Source organism: Zingiber officinale, chromosome 3B, assembly GCF_018446385.1.
Source record: "Zingiber officinale cultivar Zhangliang chromosome 3B, Zo_v1.1, whole genome shotgun sequence".
Taxonomy (NCBI): Eukaryota; Viridiplantae; Streptophyta; class Magnoliopsida; order Zingiberales; family Zingiberaceae; genus Zingiber; species Zingiber officinale.
This window is the reverse complement of record NC_055991.1, coordinates 38,811,074-38,827,530: the sequence shown is the minus strand read 5'-3', so window position 1 is coordinate 38,827,530 and position 16,457 is coordinate 38,811,074.

The following is a 16,457-nucleotide window of genomic DNA, read 5'->3' as shown; positions in this document are numbered from 1 at the left end:
GGTTGTTAGAGAATCATCATCTCAATCTGACCCCTTCGTCTCTCAGTCTACTCCCTCCTCAAGAGGTCCCTGCTGAGGAGCCTGAATCATTCGAGGAAGAGAGCCCCTTCATTGTCCAACAGGAGGTTTCACTTGTTTCAAAGAATAGCTTGGCTCCGATCGTTATCTAAAAATCGAAGTAAATTCCCATAGTTCCCGTTGAAATGTCTCGTGAGAGGGGTAAGGAAATTATGCCTTATCCTCATATCCATTCCAACATTGCTCTTAACATGATGTGACCAAGTTTATTAATTCTGTCCATTCTTCCAGTTACTCCTGTTCCTGAGATAACTATGGCTGTGCCGCTATCTCCTCTGCCTTCTTAGATTTCCTCTCCTACTCCTATTGCCGTGAAGGCTAGAAGAACCCCCTGTAAGAGGTCCTCCAGTTTGGTCACCCCAGATGTTGCTATTAGGCCAGTTGTGGGTTCTATGTCCTCCGTTTCACTTCCCACCATTTCCATTAGTGCATCAAGACCCCCTCTGATTTCTAGCATTGGTCCTGATCCCAATCATCAGGAAATATTCCACGCTGCACGACCGTGCTTGAGAGGCATGGCCCTTGTGTGTTCGACTTCGTTGTTGCATTAGAGCCAGACACATTCATGCTTAATAGATACAAAACAGGGTCTCTGGCCAAAGGATGGTGGCACGGCTAGGTCGTGTTCAATTATGTGATGAGTCTGGGCCGAACACGACTATGCCTCTAAGGCACGATCTTGACATGTCCGGCTCGATAGAAGTATGAAAGCTACTGGAGACTCCGAGTGAGGTACAACCGTGCCTGTGAGACTTGACTGAGGAGTGTTGAGCACTAGAAGCTTTGTTTCCACTCCATTCTTAATTCAACTTTTGCAGTAGGAACACGCTTGTGTCTTGAGACACAGCCAAAGCTTGTTCTTTTCATTAAATCCTCGTTCCAATGCCTTTATGTTCCAATTTTACTCCATTTTCACATCTTATCAATGATAACGTGCAAAGAGCACATCTCCAAACTAGAAATAGTAAAAGAGTAAAATAAATATAAAAGAAGATGTATGAATGCGAATTATGCTTATGAAATACTATAAAATGCATGCTAAACAATGCTATAAAATACATGCAAAACAATGCTAAAAATACATCAGAAACATACACATCATGCCTTGCTTAGTAATTTGTTTCCAATATAAGTAGATTAATTTTTGAAGTTGTCATTATTCATAGGTATTGTAACAATTATTCTATTAGTAAAAGGTAAAGCGTTAATTGTATGTTGTGAAAAATAAAATTTGTTATAGTAAATCTGTGAAGTTGTCATTAAAATCTGAAATGTCAACGGATGTTGAAATGCAAGCGTTGGGGAGCATGGCATAGGGTAAACTTGAGCCCTTTTAAGACGGATCTCATATATATATTATGTAAGTGAATAAATCACGAAGCTTATTCAATCTTAGCCTAATAAAGGATAATATCACAAGTGTTGTTCAGAGAAATTGTAGTCATCATTATTCAAAGATATCGTAGTACTAACTATTCACAACTACAATAGCGATTATTACTCAGAGGTTCGTAATTATTGTATGTAGAAACGGTAGTAATTATTGTTCGCATGCACTTTACAAAAAAAAAAAATGACGGAATTATAATTTCTTTTTTATTTAGAGATGAAATTATATTTTCATCTCTATTTTAATCATATATAATAACATAATGACTAAATTAATAATAGTTAGTGATGGAAATAAGTTACCTGTCTCCAAATAGAGACGAAAAATTAAATTCCGTTTCTAATTAGAGACGGAATATTTGTTCCGTCTCTAATTAGAGATAGAAAAAAAATTCTATAACTCCAAAATCATAATAATATATTTTAATAATAGAGATAGAAATAATTTTTCTCGTCGCTAATTAGAGACGGAACTAATATCCCGTCACTTATTAGACACGAGAAAAGGCCGAGAAGACGCGAGTTGTGCCCTAAATCTCAATATTAGCAATGGAACTATTAGTTCCGTTGCTAATATCGGGATTTAGAGCAAAGCTCGTGTCTTCTCTGCCTCTCCACCGCATCCATGACCTCCGTCAACCGTCTCCGACTTCTCTTCCAGTAACCTTCCCATCTCCAGCGTCTGTCTCCTCCGGCGTCCTCTCCTCTGGTGACCTTCCCACCTATCAGTACGATATTCTCTTTCCCTCTCCTCCGTTTTACTAGTTAAACCCTAATGGCTATGATCTTGGAGATTGTGACCTCATGGCAATGACTTTGCTGGCCCCGAGCTCACGATGATGACATCCGCTGGCCCCAACCTCCGTCGGCCCCGACTTTGCAATGAAGAGGAGCTTGGTTGGCCACAAGGTTGCGGCAGGGAGCTTGGCCGGCCTTGAGCTTGTGCCAGTGACTCTGGATGGCCTTGAGCTCATGCTAGTGACTCTCGCCGGCCTTGAGATTGTGGGAGCAAGCTTGGCCCGACTCAGGACTCACTGTCGCGAGCTGGCCAATGCTGCAGCGAGCTAGCCAGCATTGTCATTGGATTGACCGACCCTCTTGGCCGCCTTTGAGCTCACAACCAAGAATATGTTGCTTCTGGTTTGTATAATTCTATTTTGGTTAATTTTAATCTAGTTTAGTAAGTTGTAGAATTTTAACCTAGTATCATTAGTTTGAAAGGACAACTTCTTAATTATATACTTAATTTTTTGTATTCATGGTATGGTTTGTGAATACATTGAATTATGTGTGTAGTACTTCTATTATATTAATTGCATACATACTAAGTAATCAATCTTATGTTTTTTAGGATATAATGTACATGAACAAAGATTGGATGTACAGTAGATTAGAAAACAGATTTATCCAAGATGAATATTTTGCTGAAGTTAAAGAGTTTATGAACTTTGCAAAGAGTCATCTAGAATATATGGATGGTGTCACGTTACGTTGTCCGTGTAATCATTCCAAATGTAGAAATAAAGCTTTCCATGATGAGAATACCGTGAAAGTACATCTATGTAAAAAATGATTTGTTCCAAATTACTACAATTAGTACTATCATAGAGAGCCTTATTTGTCTCACTGTATTGGAACTTCAGTTGCTTCTTCATCTAGCACAACTCCTTTAGGGGAATCATCATCTAATGAGAATACAATGCAATCGATAGTTTATGATACAATGAATGCTGTTGATCATTCAAATATAGATGAAATACCAACACTTGAAGTTCAGCAAATGTATAACATGTTAAATGCTAGTGAAAGAGAAGTATGGGAAGAGATTCCATTTGGTCATTCTCAATTATCAGCTACTACAAGGTTATTGAACATCAAGGCAGAGCATCATTTTTTAGAAAGATGTTACGATGACATATGTCAATTGATATTTGAGTTACTTTCTGCTGATAACATAATGCCTAATAGCTTCTACAATACAAAATAAATTGGTGACAGGTTTAGATTTATCCGTAGAGAAGATTCATTATTGCATTAACAATCTACTACAAGGTTTGTGTTGCCACAGAGGGGCCGGCAAGAGGGGGGTGAATTGCCTGTAAAATAAAAATTAATCATTTTCGATCTTTCAACTCGGATTAGTAGCACAATTATAACTAAAAAAATTGAACAACAAAAAATAGAAGAGGCTAAGAAATTAACTTGGTTACAACTTAGATGGTTGTTAATTCAAGGCATTGAAAAGAACTAATAGATCTCCTTCATTGCAGGTGGAGAAGACTCTTACAGACGTTGATAACTCAAGAAATAGACTAGGAAAGAGTACAAGAGTTGTAGTTACTATTGTTGTTACTTTCCTAGGTCCAGGGGTATTTTTATAGCCCCTAAAAAATCTTATCTAAGTCTGGAAGGTGCCTTCAATAGGGTGGAAGGCGCCTCCAGTGTGGCAAAGCTTATCACCGAAGATAAAGTCTTATCTTCGACTAACGAATATTGTTTGCCTAGTCTAAGGCGCCTTCAAGGGGTTGAAGGTACCTTCCATAAAGGCGCAGAGGCGTCTTCAAGGGTTGAAGGCACCTTCCACCAAAAAGGCATGAGAACACCATCAATACCATTGAAGGTGCTTTCAGCAGCTACTACCGAGCTCCACACTTCTCCATTGGCTCTTCCGCTACTCCGGTTGCTTGGGTGACTTCAGTCATCCAGAATAGAGCTCACCCGAACCTATTTTTCGACATTCTCCTTGAGCAGGCTTCCTCCCTGGCTTCTCATCCCTCGGACCGCCGCACGCATCCTTCTCGTCCGTCGGTGTACTCTTCCGCACAATCTCATCCTTCGGGTGCACCGAGCCCGTCGACTCCCTTCCTGTGCTATCCTTCTCAGTAGCTGCATCTTCAGCTCGACTTCTTATGTTCCTAAGCTCCTGCACACTTAGACACAAGGATTAAATACAACAGGACCTAACTGAATTTGGTTAACCATATCAAAACTACTCTGGGTATTTACAATCTCTCCTTTTTTGATATGCATCAACCTAGGTTCAAGTTAGGGTAAAAATTATAATAAAATAAAAGTGATAACAAATTGCTTGTAAAATAAGTAAAATAAATAAATTGCTCGCAAACAAATAAATAAAAATTCTAAATCCTAACTCCCCTAAACTTGTACCTATTTCTCTCCCCTTTAATCACATCAAAAAAAACTTTAAAAAAATAAAACAAACTCTTTAGAAAATTTGAAATATTTCTCTAGGGATACTTAACAAAAATGATTGATTTTATTGACAAGAATAAATTAGGTAAATTAAATTTCTAACATGTAAAATTTATTTAATTATCTAAATAAAATATAGGAACCCAAAATAAATTATGTCCTATTGGATTTACCAAATATTTGGGAGGTGCATAATTTTTAGAAAATTTTCTAATTTGTTCCTGGTGATTTTTAATGTACTAGTTGATTTTACCATAATTTCTAAATCTTAATTTTTTATCGTAATTAGAGCATGCATGGTTATCTTTCAATTTCTCTATTTGTGTTTCTAATTTTTTGTTTTCAAATTTCAAATTGTCAAACAAGTCTAGTGGACATGCATTGACTAATTGTCTTTTCAAGTCTATATTTTCTTTTTCTAACTTGCACATGTTTTTAGAAATTATTTTGATAAATTCAAAAGATTACTTGGGAGATAGTGCACGTACCTCACTTACCTTGTGTTCTGATGCTCCCCCTTGATCGCAGCTTTCATCTGATGATCCTCCCCCTTCATCGATGCTCATCTCTGAGTTGCTTTCATCTTCTTTTCGATGGTCTGTCATTAAGGCTAGTCCGGCTAGGCTTCGACCTCGGACTCGAAGGACGACGATTCATCCCATGTGACTTTCAAGTTCTTGGCTTCGATCTGTTGCCCTTGTCTTTCTCCTTCTTCTTTAGTTTAGGGCAGTCATCCCTGATGTGTCCTTCTTTGTTGCAGTTATAGCATCGGACCTTCCTTTTACTTCAACAGTGCTTTTTCGTATGCAACTTAAATTTATTGGTTTTAATAAAATTATTAAATTTTCTTACCAATAATGCTACTTTATCTTCTTTGATTGATGCTTTTGAGTCTGGATCATCTATTCTTGCCTTCAAGACAATGTTCTGGTTAGCCTTCTTTTTTAACTCTGCACATCTAGATTCGTGAAGTTTAAAGGTGGAAAATAGATTTTCTAATGAACTTTGAGGTCTTTAGATATATAAAATGAGTCGATTATAGAGGTCCACTCGAGTGTCGTAGGAAATGAATTTAAAGCGCACCTTAGTACATCTTAATTCGCTACCTTTTCTCTAAGATTCATGCATCTAGTGATGAGTTCTTTGATCCTCAAGTGTAGATGTGTGACTGTTTCACTTTTTTCCATTGGGAGGTTCGTCAGTTGGTTCCGGAGCAGGTCCCATCTCGCGAGCTTTGCTTCGAAAGTTCCTTCATGTAGCTCCAGGAACTTCTCCCAGTGTTCCTTTGTTGATTCGTAATCTCCGATTCGATTGACTTCCTGGGATGGAAGTACGTTGAGCAGGTGGAATTTGGCTCATTTGTTCGCTACGAAGTCTGCTTGCTCATTCTTAGTCCATTGGTATTCTTCTTTTTCATTTCCTTGTGGATTTTTAGGAGCTATAAAATCATATTTTATAATTAAAAGAATCTCAAAATCTATTTTAAAAAATACCTCTATGCGTTTCTTCTATGTCACGAATTCTCTCTCGAACTTCGGTGGGTAGATGCTCGGTCTGGCCATCGTCTCTATGCTTCAGTCAGCGATTAGTCCTTCTGAGGCATTCTGGCTCTGATACCAATTGTTGTCGTAGTGGGGTCGGCAAGAGGGGGTTGAATTGCTTGCAAAATAAAAATTAACCTTTCCCGATCTTCCAACTTGGATTAGTAGCACAATTATAACAAAAGAAATTGAACAACTAAAAATAGAAGAGGCTAAAAAATTAACTTAGTTACATTCTAGATGGTTATTAATCCAAGGCGTTAAAAAACACTAGTTGATCTCCTTCATTACAGGTAGAAAAGTCTCTTATAGACGTTGACAGCTCAAGAAATAGACTAGGAAAGAGTACAAGAGTTGTAGTTATTGTTGTTATTACTTTCCTATGTCCAGGGGTTTTTTTATATCCTATGAAAAATCTTATCCGAGGCTAGAAGGTGCCTTCAATATGTTGGAAGGCACCACCAACATGTCAAAGCTTATCACCGAAGATAAAGTCTTATCGTTGGCTAGCGACTATTGTTTGTCTAGTCTAAGGTGACTTCAAGGGGTTGAAGGTGCCTTCTATAAAGGTGCGAAGGCGCCTTCAAACCTTGAAGGCGCCTTCCACCAGAAAGGTGCGAGGGTGCCTTCAATACCATTAAAGGCGCCTTTAACAGCTGCTATCGAGCTCCACACTTCTCCATTGGCTCTTCCGTTGTTCTGCCTGCATGGGTAATTTCAGCCATCCAGAATAGGGCTCACCCGAACTCATTTTCTAACCTTCTCCTCGAGCAGTCTTCCTCCCCGGCTTCTCGTCCCTCGGACCGCCGCGCGCATCCTTCTCGTCCGTCGATGTACTCTTCCGTAGCATCTTTTCCTTTAGATGCACCGAGCCCATCGACTCCCTTCCTGTGTCGTCCTTCTCGCTAGCTACGTCTTCTGCTCGACTTTTTGTGTTCCTAAGCTCTTGTACACTTAAACACAAGGATTAACACAATAGGAGCTAATTGAACTTGGTTGACCACATCAAAACTATCCTGAGATATTTACAGTTTGTTCTTTGTTTTATTAATAATCTATCATATTAAAATTTTTGTAGGATTGATTATTACTCGCTAGTTTTGGATTAGATTTTCTTTGGTAGGAGGTATTGTATTATGTTTTTAAAATTCAGATATTGTAGTCCTATACATTTAGATGTCGTTGGAGATGCTTGAATATTTGTCTTTAGTTTTTGCTTGGATATTTAGTTTTAATTTTGTGCTTGAATTATTGTTGTTGGAGATGTAGGATTATTTAGTTGTATTTTTATGCTTGGATTTTGTGCTTGTGTTTGGATATTTACTTTTAGATGTTATTTTGTGTTGTGTTTGTTTAATTATGAATGTATTATATTGTTTGAAAATTATCATATGTGATGATTTATATTGATATGCAATGTAAACAGGGATGAATGTAAATATATTTTGGATGTCAAAATTTGCAGTGTTTAGCGACGGAATATTAAATTCCATTGCTACTCTTGGTATTGAAATTGTCTAGGTTTATGATATATTGCGATAGAATTTTAATATTTCGTTGCTAATTAGCGACTAAATTTTAGAATCTATCGCTAAACGCTGCACAAGATTGCCTAGGATCATGATATATTGCGATAGCCTATTAAATATTCCATCACTACCTAGCGACGGATATTTATTTCCGTCGCTAACTAGTGATAGAAATTTAATTTCTGTCTCTAACTAGTGACGGGATGTTTAATAGGCCATTGCGTGCTAACTAGCAACGGAATGTTTAATAGGTCGTTGCTAATCTTGACACCATAATATCTATAATCGTAATATTTTGTAACCAACTATTAAAAATTCATCTCTATTTAGCGACGGAATATTAATATTATGTCACTAATGTCAACTAACACTGTTAATGTATATAACGATGGTTATAATATTCCGTCTCTATTTTTTAAGACGGAATTTATGTTCCCTAGTTAATTAGGGATGAAAGGGAAAATTCCCTACTCAATGAAGTCGGTATTAAGGGTAGTGTAATCAACCTGTAGATGACAGACAACCTAAAATTTTTCTCCGCCTTCGGCTTTCAGATTCACTCCTATTTGTACGCACAAACTGATGCAAAAATTAGTGTTCACATACTGTAGTAATTATTGTAAGTAGCAAGCACTGTCGACAAAATAATGAATATTATTATAGCTGATCTTGTTCGGGTGCTGAGTCGATAGACGTCGGGGACGTGGCGCTCTCGCTGACGGCGTGTGAACCTCCGACTGACGTGAGCCTCCGGTGAGAACCTGCAAGTACAAAATCGAGCAGGGAAGGGGTTCCTGGCGACGGCCCTCCGACGCTCAAGTCAGCTCCGGCGAGAAGAGATCGAGGCAGAGTAACGAGAATGAAGACTGTAGCTACAGTAGATGAGAATGCATACCTCCGTCGAAGGTTGGGGGTCCTTATATAGGGCTCCCAGGGAGCGCGTGCACGCTTTCCGAGGTGTGCACGCTCCTCAAAGCATACCTAGATATGGTCGTGTTAGAAAAGTACGTCTGACACCGTACCTCAATTGTCCGAGCATATCCTTGACGTGACAGTGGAAGCTTCCACCGTACGATTCTCTGTCTGGTCTAGCCACCGACCATGTCGTCTGTCGGTGGCGCTTGTCTCGAGGAAGATATAGCCAGATGTTATTTTTGTCGGTATCAGGCCGAGCGGAAGGGACGCTCGGCCCGTCAGTCATCCGGTTGTTCGATGGGCATCACGGTTGAGCCGAGCGGGTCATCCGCTCGACCGGGGGTGACTGGCGCGGTCCTCTGAACAAAAGGAGTCCTGCTTAGCTTGTGAGCATCGGGAGCTCGGCATAACGGCCAAGCTGTCAAAGCGCCGGCTCGGGCGCTGCCCGAGCCGATCGATCAGGTAGGTTGACTTTAACTGCGACCGCCACAGGGCCGTTGACCATTATCCGGGCGGGCCCCCATTCTTACCACCGGATCACGTGCCTCCTCCTCAAGTCTAGTCGAAGGAGGCTGTAAGTCCGACTGACTGGACTAGTCTGCCGACACAGGGCCGACCGGTCAAGGATGCCGAACGACCCTAACACTACCTCATAACGCCGACCGGAAGTGTGCCCGCTATCACTTGGCAGAATTTTTACTGATTGGTCTGCCTATCTGAAGATGGTCAACGATGACCTGCCACAGATTTCCTCGGAATGCTCACAAATCCCGTCCATTAGGATCGAGCACGCGGCCACACCCTCATAATGGCGTTCATTAAATGTCCTCCTATGATTGACAGCCACGTGGCACTGCCGCTGTCATCACACGCTCGAGGTGACAGGCTTGATGTGACCTCTGGCGGTTTGAATTCGATGGTGCAATTTGCGTCTCGGGGCCTGCGACCTAGATCGGATGGCTCCGCTCGTCCGAACCTCTTTTTTATAAAGTCGTCGTGTCGTTTCTGCTTCATTTTGTAGTCTTCGCATTTTGGTGCTCCGGCTATTCAGTGTTCATCGCTCCATCGACGATTTGTGTTCAGGGCTCCGTTGACACACACTTTCCTTCCATCCTCCGTGTAAGGCCATTGCTCCTTCTTGTCTTTGCCTCTGTTTCTCTCGCCTTTTTGAGCTTTTAGTGTTTCCCGTTGTCTTTTTCGTTGACATCCCTATATTCTCGCTTTCTCCAATATTCCGGCGACGACGAGTTCGTCGCAACCGTCTGACCCTGTTCCCGACCTCTGGTATACTGCTATGGAGAGCCAGTTTGATGCAGGTGATGTGGTGAGCTTTGTCCGCACCTTCGAACTTCCCCCTGACTATGAATTAATATTTGCTTCTCCGTCCAATCGGCCTCATGATCCGCCGACCGACACTACTTGTTTCTTCCGAGACCAGTTTGTAGCTGGTCTGCGTTTTCCCCTACACCCGTTCGTCATTGAAGTATGTAATTGGACAAGTCATGGCGAACCATTCATATCTGATGAGGATTATGGACGAAATTTCCAAGCCTATATTAGTGGGGATCAGAGTTATTATAAACAATTCAATCCATATCAGAGGATGGTAATTGATGCAAGCTGTTAGAATTATATTCTCGAGACGCTTGGTGCAAGTTCTAGTTTTCCTCCAACAAGTGAACAAATGTTTGCCACTAATACATTACCGTTGGAGGGGCCTGATGTACCAGGTCTGGATGAAATATATTATAAATTTCAAGAAGTATTGAGTGTCGCAAATGAACCATTATATTCCGGTTGTGACAGTCAAACTAAATTATCTCTCACCTCCAGACTATTAAATATAAAGACAGATCATAATATGTCAGAAGATTGTTTTAATGATATTGTTCAAGCGTTTGATGATACATTGCCACGTGATCACAATTTGCCTCATGATTTTTATAGTATGAAAAAACTAGTAAAAGATTTAGGTCTTCCGGTTGAAAGAATTGATGTTTGCAGAGATGGCTGTATGTTATATTGGGGAGATGATGCAGATGTAGAGGTTTGTAAATTCTGTAATCAAGATAGGTATAAGACAACCAGAAGGAGTCAACAACGACGTAAATCACACAGCCAGTTGTTTTATTTACCTTTAACTCCTAGGTTACAAAGATTGTATGCATCAAAGGCAACTGCGGAACACATGAAGTGGCATGCAACTCATCGAACAGAAGAGGGTTTAATGTGTCATCCATCAGTTGCAGATGTGTGGAAAAATTTTGATAGAACATATCCAGATTTTGCAAAGGAGACTAGAAACATTAGATTATGTCTCTGTGCTGATGGATTTGCTCCGTTTGGTAAATTGGGAAGAAATTATTCTTGTTGGCCAGTTATCTTAACACCGTATAATCTTCCACCTGGGATGTGCATGAAAACACCTTATATATTTTTAACATTGGTTGTACCAGGTCCGCAAAATCCAAAGAAGTTAATAGATATTTATATGCAACCCCTAATAGTAGAACTTAAACAACTATGGGATGAAGGTGTTCCTACATACGATGTTCATTCTAACCATATGTTTATATTGAAGGCTGCTCTTCTTTGGACCATAAATGACTTTCCATCTTACGGTATGCTATCAGGTTGGAGTACTGCTGGGATCTTGGGATGCCCCATATGTATGGAGAGATCAAAGTCATTCAGATTGAAACACGGAAAGAAACCAAGTTATTTTGATTGTCATAGGCAATTCTTACCAACAAATCATAATTTCAGAAAGAATAAAGATGAATTCACTAAAAATAGGATTGAAAGAACACTTCCGCTATTGAGATTGACAGGTTTAGATATTTAGTACAGAGTGCTTCACTTTCCATCTGTTATTGAACAACCATATGGTACAACATATGAATATGGGAGTACACATAAATGGACTAAACGAAGTATATTTTGAGATTTGCCGTATTGGTTTAGTCATTTGATACATCATAATCTCGATGTAATGCATATTGAGAAGAATGTTTTTGATAATCTGATAAATACTGTGATGGATATCACCGGAAAAACAAAAGACAATCTCAATGCAAGAAAAGATATGCGACTCATATGTAAAAGACCCACTCTTGATGTCGATGAAAATAGTAGGGGACCAAAGCCAAAGGCAGTTTATACATTAAATAAGGATCAACAACGTGTCCTATGTGAATGGTTGAAATCTTTGAAATTTCCAGATGGGTATGTCTCTAATCTTGGAAGATGTGTCGATATGAAAGAATGGAAGTTAATTTGTATGAAAAGTCATGATTGTCATATCATAATGCAAAGACTGATTCCTATTGCTTTTAAGGAACTCTTACCACAATTTGTATGGGGAGCGATTACGGAGTTAAGTATTTTCCTACATGATATTTGCTCAACAGTTTTGAGACGTTCACACATGGAGAAGTTAGAGAGAGATATTCCAATCATTTTTGTGTAATTTGGAAAGGATATTTCCACCCTCTTTTTTTAACTCCATGGAGCATCTTTTGGTTCACTTGCCATATGAGGCCAAAGTTGGAGGACCCGTCCATTTTCGGTGGATATATCCATTTGAAAGGTAGAGTGTCTTTTTTGTATAATTTGACTGTTTGAATGCAATAAAATAAAATAAAATTACTTCTACTCTTGGATCATATATTTATATTTAATATAATTTTATATATCTCCAACATATTCTTATATCATTTGAAGAAAAAAGTGAAAAATAAAGCACGAGTTGAAGCCTCTATTGTTAATGCATACATTGTGGAGGAAGTCACCACTTTTTCATCATATTATTTTGAACCTCATGTTCAATGCAAGAGGCAAAGAGCGGGCAGAAATGATGAGGGTCCTATTGACCAAATGTTACCTCATTTTCAATTTTTAACTACCTTGGTCGACCAAGTGGACCATGTAAGCAAAGATACTTAAATGGTAAAGAATGGCGGGCAACCCAAATATATATTTTACTAAATTGTCCAGAAGTATCGTCATATTACGAGTAAGTATATATTTTTATTTTTATTTTTTTATTTTGTCAATTGTTTGTGTAACAATATATTTTTTTGAGTAGGATATTTAAAAACTTATATTCTGAATTATCGACACAAGAGTTCGATCGATTTTGTGAAGAAGAATTTGCTGCATGGTTCAAATCATATGTAAGTAACAATCTATATTTTGTTGATACATATGCATACTTTTAACAATTGGTGTTTTGACCTTAGGTTCAAGCTAATCAAGCTCACCTTGAGCAAGAATGGCTAATCCATCTGTTATGGGGTCCAAATTCATGCGTACGCACTTGGCCAGCATATTTCATAAATGGATATAATTTTCATACTCAAGACTATGGAATGGGAAAGAATACCATGAATAGTGGGGTGTGCATATTGTCATCCAATGAAGGAGGTGCAAGCAATGATTTTTATGGTTTGTTGGATGAAATTATAGAAGTAGAATACCTAGGGCCACAAATGCAAGTTATATTATTTATATGTCGCTGGTTTGACCCTGTTAGAGGGATGAAAGTGTATCCACGTTATAATTTAGTTGAAATAAATCATAAGAGATTTTATAAGAGATATGAACAATTTGTGTTGGCACAACAAGCTATTCAAGTATTCTATTCTTCATATCCGAGTTTGAAACGCGATAAGATTGATTGGTGGGTTGTTTGTAAAACCAAAGCACGAAAAAAAATTGAGGCACGTTGGGAAAACATTGCATATCAACAAGAGGAAGTTGCAAACACCTTTCAGACTGAGAAATATATTATTCCAACTTTACGAGATCCCAACGGTGTAGAAATAAACGTGGATAGAAGTGAAATTGATGATGATGATAAGGAGGAGGAGGAGGAGGAGGAGGAGAAGGAGGAGGAGGAGGAGGAGGAGGAGGAGGAGGATAATTACAATGATGACTTTGATTTTTGATGATGGGTAAGTTTTGTTAGCTTATTTAAAGAAATTTCTCATAATTTATTGTATATACTGTCTCTTTTATAATTTGATTTACTTTATCTGTTAACACATTGTATTTGTTCCTATAGGTCATCAGAGGTGACATTTCATAAATTTCCCCTCCTTCCTTTTCCAGAATCTTTACATAAAAATGGTAAATTTTTAATTATCCTTTGTTATGTATCAGATCTGTAATTAACTTTATCAAATTATTGGAATTTCCAGCATATATTTCAACATGGTGGACGTAGACGGCGGCCACAGGACCAGACAAATCCATCACCTGCCAGTGAACCTATGCCACCCCCTAATCAGGCAGGACCATCCCATGTGTCTTCTCCACCGATATCATATTCCCCTGCCAGTGTACCTATGCCACCCCTTCATCAGCCGGGCCCATCTCATGTACCTTCTGCACTAGTTTCATATTCGCTGCCGCAAGAACCATACCCAGAGCAGTTACCTGTCCACTAAGATCCTCCTGACTCAGCAAGAAACTCATTTGCTGAGTTTAGGAATGATAGAGCTCCTTTAGTCCCCATCGGTGATTCGTAAGTACTATAAAATATTTTATTTTTTAGTCCTATCTTAATTATTTAACATCGTTATTTTGTAATTTAATGCAGATTTGAAAATCTGGTACAAGTTGTTCGAGAAATAAATAGAATCGTGAACAACCATTGGGGAGGGGATTCTATGACATATTCAAGCACTCCACCGGCGACAAAACAACTTTGGTGGAGCGAGTTCAAAGAATATTTTCTTGAGTTTACTTCAATTTTACAGTTAATATATAATAAAACAAATTTCCATTTCAGCGCTTAAATACTTGGGACTCGAATGATGAAATGGAGGTACGAAGAATATTTAAAAAGAAATGTGGCGATCACATTAGACATGTATTAAGTCACGCAAAGAATCGGGGGAAAAAAGCCAAACTTCATCACCGAAGAAAATTGGGAGAGGATCACTATATTTTGGGCAACGGAGGAGAGTAAGCAAAGGAGTGACCTGAATAGAATGAATCAATCTCACAATTCTAGTGACTCAAGTGCTATATATGCGGGAGGCTCCATTAACATAGATGAGCATAGATAGAGAATGGTAATTTTTTCACTCTTTCACAAATTTTTAATATATATCAAATTATTTCATTATTTGAAATAATGTTTTTTTAGACCAAGGAGATAGGGAAGGAGCCTTCTTTCATTGATACTTTCACCCGCACTTTTTTAAAAAAAGATAACACATGGAGTGGGGCGAGAGCAAAAGCAGTCAAGGTTGGAATTAATATTTATTTTATCTTAATATATGGTTTAAATTTAATTAGTTACGTACCATCACTGTCTTAATATTATATGTGTTTCTATTATATCTAATCAATATCGTATGTGTTTTACAAAACAGGAAAAATATGATCAACTTGAGCTAGCCCAAACATGCTCACAAGCTAGTATCGATAGTCAGGGGTCTGAGGAGTCTATTGGTAATAATTTGAGTTTATGGTTAGAGGCTAGTGGAGGACCAAAAGGGGGAAGGATATTGGGGATGGGTTCCTTGAGCAGAACCCAAAGATTAGTTGGAACATCTTCCTCCACATTAGCACTTAAGACCCAAATAAATACCTTGACTGATGAGGTTAGCAATTTGAAGGAAATAATATCGCAAAGAGACCAAGAAAGGGCACAAAGAGACCTAGAACGAGCTAATTTGGAGAAAGATATTAGAGATATGCGCCGACAATAAGAATTAATCATGCATCACCTTCAATTAAGCTCCGCTCAAAGTCAGAATCCTCCCAATGACGATGATGATGATGCTTACGATGATAACGATGATGGTGGTGATGGTTTTTGATGGTTTTAATTATGTATGATGATTATTTGTCTCATGTTTACTGTTTTACACATTAATCAATGGCTTGTTAACTTTTCTAATTTTTATTTTAATTAATATTGTCAATTTGTTTTTAACAAGGTTAGTGAGGCGAACTAAAGGTCGGAGAAAAAAGTAAGTATTAAGTAACATGTTAAACTTTTAATTTTATTTATTTATTTTTTTTTCTAATTGCTTTTAATTTATTGAAATTTGTTATTACTGCATTATTAGTTCAAATTCCAAATTATGATTACAGTTTACCTAGCAACCAAGTAACCATGAGTACTAAAAGACTAGTATCATCGAATTAAGCTTAACTAGTTTGTGTTTTCTTCATTTGAGCTATTTTCATATGTTAGGAAATTTTAAGAATACCTTTCATGCTCTCCATGTCACATGGACATAGAATATTTGTAGCTATTGATTGATATGGTGAAATAGGTATTATCATAACAATTTGATGTGCCAATTATATTAGGTTGTATCATATTTACAATACTTGTACTTAGCTTCAAGATACTTCTTATAATTTTATTTACCGTTGCTATGACATGGATGGTTCATATCGTTGGTAAATAGGACATTTATTTGAATATTTAAGGAATTTCACAGTTATGTCTTGTTTCCAATCTTTCTTGTTACATGGGCATATCGTATCCTATTTACAATCTTTCTTGTTACACATGATCTGGTTTATTTGTTTGTTGTTATGTAGGCAAAGGAGATTTGAGGGGAGCAAAGCTTTTGTGGTAGACGAAGATGATTTGATGTATTCTTAGTTTATTTACCTTCTTGGATGGATGATGGACTTATATAACATTGGGTTGTTGAACTTGTATAATATTTTCTAGAAGCTTGAACAAGATAGATCTTGTAAAATTTGTTGAGATCTTTATATTTGTTGAATTATGAGTTGAGTTCAATTATTAATACTGTAT